The 8389-nt window shown below is 37.0% G+C and overlaps 1 pseudogene; it reads right to left on the bottom strand.

Annotated features, from left to right (window-relative positions):
* Positions 1 to 2430: 2430 nt before the first annotated feature.
* LOC149220651 (ribosomal RNA small subunit methyltransferase, mitochondrial pseudogene) lies at positions 2431 to 4142 on the bottom strand (annotated as a pseudogene).
* Positions 4143 to 8389: the final 4247 nt, after the last annotated feature.

Genomic DNA, 8389 nt, shown 5'->3' with positions numbered 1-8389 from the left:
CTTATTCAGCGATAAACTACAGAAATGTCGGCCTCACCATTGAAACAATTAATTTACTTCAATCACCACAGAGATCGCAATCAGTGATCAAATTTGAAGGGCAGGTCTTAATTTCATTTAGAAGGGCACATATTTAGGTCGCACTTCTATAATGAAAAGCATAAAAAAAAAGAGCAATTCAATTGACAACAGTAAATTATTTTCAAATTTCTTTTTATTTTTTCACAGGAAAATGGTGGAACAACAACCCCATGGATGTTGTATATAAGGCAGGTCTGATATGAGCCACAGGAAAATGGTGGAACAACAACCCCATGGATGTTGTATATAAGGCAGGTCTGATATGAGCCACAACTAATATATCGAATGCATTTACCATTAATGGATAAAAAGGAGACCTATATTCATGCTCCAGTTTAGATAAGGATTAATTTTGTAGGAAATTTTTGTGACCAAAACGTTCAAGCCAATATACAAGTAGCTCAATCAAATTTAAGTTTATTGCATGAACGAAAAAATTTAGTAAAATTCGAAATAGGTTTAGGATTCAACAAACGAATGTACAAATGTGTATATGTTTTTGGTATCTCCTTTTTTAATATGAAAACATACCAGGAATTGGGAATCCGCAAACAAATCAAATCCAGTATGTTAGGAAGCTTGTTGAATGCGCTCCTCTCCAAGCATAAATTGTGCTTAAACCTTGCTTGAAAGTCGTTTGCTGAATGATGAATCTATGCTCCTCTCCAACTTAAATCGTCATCAAACCTTGCTTTAGGAAACCTTCAAGCACAACCCAATGAAATTACAGACCTAATACATGGCCCATATTGACATCTAGTCGCTCTCAATTGAAACTACCAAATGTAATGGTATCAAGGGATAGTTGTGACATAATAATTAATAAGAACTTCTATCATATGCACAATTAAAAAAAAAAACTCGAAAAGAAACTGTTGTTTTTGAATTGGGAACAACTGCCAAATGTAATGGTATTAAAAGGTAATTGTGACATAATAATTAACTAGCATTTGCATCAGATGTTGCAAAGGAAACGTCGTAAGGCATAAATTGAAGAACACAAATACAACACAAGATTACTTTGATAAATAATAAAAATATATTGACCACTCAAATCAATGCCCCATTAACTGGAACCACTTAGTAGACATATCTATCAACATTGGGATTATACACAATGATCAAGAAATTTCCCATATACAAACAACACCTTCCACAACAACCTTTTGTCACGTCCACATTTTAAAAAACGCCTTGGAACATGATTGGAATCTCCCATATTGTCTTTTTCATTATGTAGATAAATCTTCCCTATTGCTATTTTCATCATGAATATTGTTAGTTCATTGTTGTAAAGTGTTAGTGTGTTAAAATATACAAACAGCACGTTCCACAACAACCTTTTGTCACATCCACATTTTAAAAAATGCCTTGGAACGTGATTGGAATCTCCCATATTGCCTTTTTCATTACGCAGAAAATCCTTCGATCAAATCTTGTGTAATGTGCAAGACTAATCTTTGTGGGGAAGTCACCGTTGTACACTATGATCCTTTAGAGCCTTTCAGGATTTTAGACTCTCTTTCAAAATGTTGGTATTTATATCGGGGCCTACCTTCTAAAGAGTGGTTGTTACCGACGGAGTCACAGATGAGGCTTTATTTAATGAGCAAGGAATATTTTCCCTCGTACTCCAACTTTAGAGTGCAAGACACTAAAAAAATTATGTAGCTGAAAGTGATCCATCTTCAAGATATTTTTCCTGTCAGTTACGAACAAAATGTTTAAAACCTCAGTTCTGCGAAGAACTCTGTTAAGCTGGAATGTAAGAGTTTGCCTTGTATTTGACAAGAGCTTGAGAAAAACTTCGCAGAGGAAATCGTTCAATAGGAGGGTTTCCTTTTCCCTTTTTCAGTTATATCTGTGATCATGAGTTTCCATTAACCCACAAGTTTCTTCGGATCAAGGTCTGATCCGTGAGTATTGAAAACTGTTTTTAGCACAAATTCACCTTAACATAAGCAGGTTTCAGTCTTTTAACATACATCTCATAAGTCCTGACTAATGAGACAACCGACTAGGCTAAACTGCTGAAACCTATGTGATTCCATTCTAACTAACTTGAATGCATGCTGAGACGAATTGATTCAAGGTAAAATATTTGCAAAAACAATAGTTCCCAGAAGAAAAGGTTTCAAACATGTTGAAGAAAATAAATATGAAGAGATCGAAAAAACATAACTAATTTATATTGAAACGCCTGTCTGCTTAAAGTATTTCTTGCAAAGAAAAACCGAAGATGATTTGTCCTTTTAACTAAAAAGGAAAAATTCCTCCATTTGCTCATACAATGCAAATGTACCTATACTGTTTGTTGATAAATTGCTGCCATCCATGCTCTAAATGCCTTTAAAGAAGATAATCTTGGGGAGCAAATAAACAATAGCAGGGATATATGCCTTCAAGATTAAAATTGATGAACAGGAAGATTGCACCGAGAGTCTTATTCTTTCTGGTGAAACACATCAGAGTGAATCTATTCCATTCACTCAAGTCGACTGGAGGAGGCCATGCCCTTGGTTCGATTCTCACAATAGAGGAATCCACTTTAGGGCATGGCATAAAATGCCTCTTGCTCACATCCATAAGGAGCTTGGTACTGGCCAGAAGATCCACATTGACAGCCAGGCGATTGAAAAGGGAATCACCAGGCTTTGCCATGAGGCGGTGGCCAAATTCCTTCTGAAGCATGAGGGTGGCACTTCGAAACTTGGGCATGGTGGACAAAAGCTTGAAGATGAGCGGAGATGATATCTGGTAAGATATAGTGGCTACACATATGTCAAAAGTTGGCAAGTCTGTTCGTAGTATGTCCCCTCGCACCAACTGTCCATAACAGAAAAGAAAAAGGAGATAGTCATATTAGAGAAGAGCAACTTTGATTTATCGTAATCCAAAAAATTAATAAGGTATCACCAAAGACAGCAATCACAAGGAACAAAAAAGGAATTGCAAGAGACTATTATGAAGACATCACAAGGGAACCTGCAAAGCACATAGCTTAGGCTAACCTTGCAGTAAACAAAATCTCTTTCCAGTGCATTTTCCTTGTAAATCTGGCAGAAATTTTGCCAGAATCTTGGAATTACAGGTTTGAATTGCATAAATTTAATACTGAGGTGCCCAATTGGACATAAGGGGGTAGGGAATCCATCTGCAACATCAAATTTGCAAAAAGAAGAAGTTTTTTATTGCCAAAATTGGCATTTTTCATTGCCAGACAGAAAGTGCGGTACGTTACAAGATTATGGCTTCCCAAAGCACACAGGTACTTCTAAGCATCATTAGATTGGAGAAAGGTAGTAACTGAAGAAAAGAAGGCTGCTATCACATAAGAATGAGGACTTCACCCCATAGCCAATTTTCATCGCATAGGCATGAGAAATTCACCCTAAAACCAGTTTTCACATTGGCAAAGATTTGAAAAAGTTTTAATGTATGTGGTATTTCACAAATAAACCTTCTTCAGTATTGTTGTCAATGTAAGATTTTTTTTTGGTTGATGTTTCCAGTTTACAAATGCAGCAAGCGCACCCTTCTCCATTATGGGATTATCACGATGAACTGAAGTCAGGTCATGCAGAAAGCATGCCCATTTCCATTATGTGAATATCACAACGAACTATAGCAGGCTGACAACAGATATTCGAAAACATATGTCTCAGTGATTGTGGTAGAAGACCTACACCTTCCCCATCCACATGGAGCCGGAGCCTGAGCCGCTGCTTACACAGGTGCATAGAAGCAACAACTCATGAAGGGAAAACATGTCTCTGAGGATTTGAAACTTGGGGTGGGCATGAAGAGTCACAATCCATGTGGAATTGACATATTGTTAATGAGGTAAATAAGGTGAATGAATGTAAAAACAAGATGCAAAGGAAATTGGAACTCACCTCCAATCTCTGAGCCATTTCGGTCCCCTTTATGCATTTGTGAACTACTTCGATCATCCGGGGATCGATCTCGAGTGCGATGACTCTGTGGGCGGCCTGCAGCAACTCTAGGGTTAGATTTCTAGTACCCGGGCCAATTTCCAGGACGGTATCGCTTTCTCTCATGTCCGCTTTCTCAACGATGGATTTGAGAACACTGGGATTTGTGAGAATGTGGGATTTGTGAGAATGTGCTGCCTGCTCAGTACAGCCTTGGGATCAATGAACTCCACCCACAGACAGTACAAGAAAAGCCCGCCAACAGGGTTAGTGGGATGCATGTAGCACTAGAGAGCCCGGTTCCGCTGCCCTGATGAAATTATTCGATCTGCCAAATGAAACGCCCAAACCGTTTGGGCAACCCTTTTGAATCAACAATCAACGGCTGAAATTGTTGCAATCGTCTAACATATAATCGTGTGGCTTACACGATGACAGGTAAGCAGAGAGGGGAGTTGATTTTAGAGGGAAACGCGTTACGACGTAATAAGAACTTGCATCATATGCACAATTAGAAAAAACAACTCAAAAGGAAACTGTTGTTTTTCAAATGGGAGTTTCTAAAATGGGACTTAAGTTTTAACATGAAAAGAAATTTACAAATTCAACATTCCTAAAATTCTAATTTTTTCATTCCTAAAATTCTAATTTCAGGAAAAATGAAATTTAAAAAAAATTGACAATTTGACAGCACTTCTTAAAAAATTTTAAGATATTATTCCAATTTTTTTTTAAATGAAAAAAATCAATTTTTAAATTTTTTTTTACTGGTAAAATTTTCTTCTTACTTCTCTGACTTTCCAGAGACCCTTTGAAGGGCTCTGACGTGTTCAATTTTGATCCCTGATCGCAATGATATGCCTCAATCGATCTGAGTGCTCACACCAACCACTAAGGTCTCATCTTAATTTTGGTTGAGGGGTATCTTTTCCTAAAATTTATCCTTTAGGACATGATGGGTGAACAATAGTCTCAATACTGATGGTAGCTTTGCGTATGAAAATCCCTCCAATAGTGGTATCAATAGTTTTCTGAGAGGGTTCAACTATTATAATAGCATCAATAGTGATAGTAGTGTCAACTATTTTAGATGATTCAATTGTTAGAGGAATTGAGACATTAGTTGTTGTTCCAGTTGTTTGTTGTCACGATGATGTTGGCTCTAATTGATTCAACCTATTTTATACTAAATGACTCTGGAATTGAAGTTTCTCCCCTTGGAGAATTATCCTCTTCGTAACTGAGGGAACTTTTAGGTTCACTATTCTCCTTGATCTTAATCGTACTTCATTTCTTTCCATAGGTGAGATATAGTAATTGTGAAGAACTAATCTTTCAATTTGTTGCACCACCATATTATTAGGGTTAGGGTTATGTTGTAGAGGAAATTGAGGCTGTAAAGGAGGGCTACTTACTAGCACATTAGAGGGAAGTTGCAATTGTTTTTGTTGCATTGGAAATGGAATAGGTTGTTGATAAGAAAAGGTGCCTTCTCACCACGCTTGAGGCCATGGAAGAGGTTTGTTTGGAAGAGAAGGTTGTTGGGGCCATGGAATAGGATACTATACCATAGAGGGATTATGGGGTTGACATGATGCTCGAGGGTATTGCATTTGCTGAGGAAATTGTTGATAATTATATAAATTAGACCATGAATTAAAAGAGGAAAAAGGATCCTAAATCATACCAAGTGGCCAAGGTTGGCATGGTTTCTTGGAACCAATGAAGTATGTTGTTTCAACTTCCTCCCCTAATTCATTATAAACTCCTTTTAGTCCTAGAAATGGTGGGAATTGCTCTTAAGTGGGAACTCCCTAAGACAGTGCTTCTTCTTGCACTTAGGGAAAAATATGGACAAATCTTGTTCTACTTCATTGTGTTTTTTTCTTTCCCGCAACATATCAAAATTAGAAGTAAAGATACTCTGATCCAGGTGGATATTGGTGGCCACCTGCCAAGTCCACCTGGACCCCCACCATTGTCTTTCTCAGCATTTTCAGTTTCCTTAATTGTAGCACAACTTACTATTTTTAGCAGTTTTTTAGGTCCTGAACTTCCGAAGCCGTTTTGAGGCCTTAAACGACGTTTTTTGGGGAATCCGGGGGCAACATCGGTCCATTCCATTCCAACAATGATAGTGCTCGGATAGATCTTTCTAATGAGCTATTGTACGCGTCAAACGGAGATCATATGCCAAAGTTACAACCCCGGGAAGTTGATGTACCAATTTACCCCAAACGGGGCCCACAGTTTGGCGTTTCATCTCCTAGGGTTAGGTTTTGGAATGTTAAGGGTTTTTCAATTGTTTCTCAACAATAAATAGGCCTTCGAGCCTCATTGTAACACAGTTCAGAGGCATGTAGCCATCACATCTCTTCTCAGAGATAAGCTACCATCGCCCTAGCTGGTTTATTTCCATTTCTGGTTGTAAGCATATTTCAGTATTTTCCATTAATGAAATGAAGTATTATTTCCGTTGCATCTTTTTGTATATGGTTATCTCTATAATTTGTTGCGTTCCTATTTAAATCCGGATCATACTCATAATATAATTTTTAAATTCCTCCAATAAGTTCCCAATCTTTTACCTAGTTACTCTGCCATTGGCTGACCTCTATATTTTGGCAAAGACATCTCATATTGAGACTTTACTTTTTGTTGATCCTCTATAACTTCTCAAGCAAAGCTCAACAATGTCATCATAATATTATTTATATATATCTCCCTTTCCCATAAGATTAAGCATATCTATGTGGTCATCCTTCATTCCTTTGTCCAAAATAGTCTTCATGATGTCCTTACTTATATTACTACCCTGGGATCTTCAAAGATTATAATGGATACATTCTATATAGTCTTCTAAACTTTCCTCATCCCATTGGGACATTCTGAACAATTCTTCCCTTTGATCCCTTTTCTATAGTAGTCCTAATACTTATCCAAGAAATTTTTCTTCATATCAACCCATGAAGAAATAGTGAAACTCCTAATCCCATAAACCACCTCAAAGTTGCTACTTTTGGTGTACCAAGGAATAATATTAGTTTATGGGCATCAAAAGCATAATAATAACTTCTACATGGGACATAAGATTCCAAAAAGAATGTATTTGGATTTTCACTAATAGTACATTAGAAAATTAGAAGGGGTGATAAAGGAATATTTTTCATTGGAAACTGCCCCTCCACATCTCCAATGGGAAAACTAAAGGAATTAATTGTTTCGTCTGACATCTTTTCCACCTTCCGTGTTTTAAAATAAGGGATAATAAGCATCTACCTTTTCAATTGAAAATAATCCCCCATCGTTTGTTCAAGCTACTCAAATTTTCCAGATGATTTAGGTTGTTCAAGTTGTTTCACAACACTTTCTACAACTAAGTGATCAACACGTTATTTCAGAGCACTACCTGTAATAGAGTGGTTAGTTGTTTGTTTCATAGTACTACCTGCAATAGAGTGGTCATTAGGTTGTTTCATAGCAGTACCTGCAACAAAGTGATCAATATGTTATTTCACAACATTACTTGCAACAAATTGACCAACCGGGTGTTTTATAGCACTACCTTAATATAGGATGTAATAATCAAGTGGTTGTTACTTTGGACTCACTTCCAATTTACATTATCTGTGTCCCCTTTTCCTTTCATCAAGATTTGATATTCTTCATGTACTGACAAAGATGGACTATAGACTCTTGGGCTTGCCTCTGAGGCTGATGATTCATAAAATTCCACCTCCTTGATGTGTGTTCCCAACAAAGATGATTCAGGAGATATTGGCCTTTGTGGAGCAGCTTTGTTTAACCCTTTCTTCTTGGATATTGTCCCCTACATGGATGATTTTTCTTCATCTTTTCAAATCAACTCCTGTATGTATGTTACTCTTCCCAAATATTGATTCATCATCTTTCTCCCACGTCCTCTTCTACCTACATGGTTAGTTTCTTTAGGTAACCATGTTTTTCTTCTTCTTTATTCATGCCATCCAAATCTTATGTGCCTTGACTCCTTATGAGGTTGGGCCCACTTCAATGTGTTGAAGCGATGCATAGGTTCTTACCTCTCATCTTACTTCCCTATCACCTCAGATCCAAGAACACATCTAGCACACTCTTAATCAATGCATGCAAATAATTTGAGTCACACATATGCACCTATAATAGCCTACACAGAAATGGAGACAAAAAATTTGGTTAGATTAATTGTATTTTAAATAAGGATCGCTATGCTCACACATAAATTGTTAACCAGGTAGGTATTTTATTTCAAGGTTATTGTGCAAAGTATATGCAAGAACAATGTATAACGTGCTCTAGTGACATCAACCCTTAAAATTTTGTTGCAATCATCACTCTCAACACTCATAAATCGT

Source organism: Pinus tabuliformis, chromosome Q (assembly GCF_031772625.1).
Source record: "Pinus tabuliformis cultivar Carrire ecotype Pingquan chromosome Q, CPIR1, whole genome shotgun sequence".
NCBI classification, from domain to species: domain Eukaryota; kingdom Viridiplantae; phylum Streptophyta; class Pinopsida; order Pinales; family Pinaceae; genus Pinus; species Pinus tabuliformis.
The sequence above is the reverse complement of the archived record's forward strand: the minus strand, read 5'-3'. Positions and strand labels throughout refer to the sequence as shown.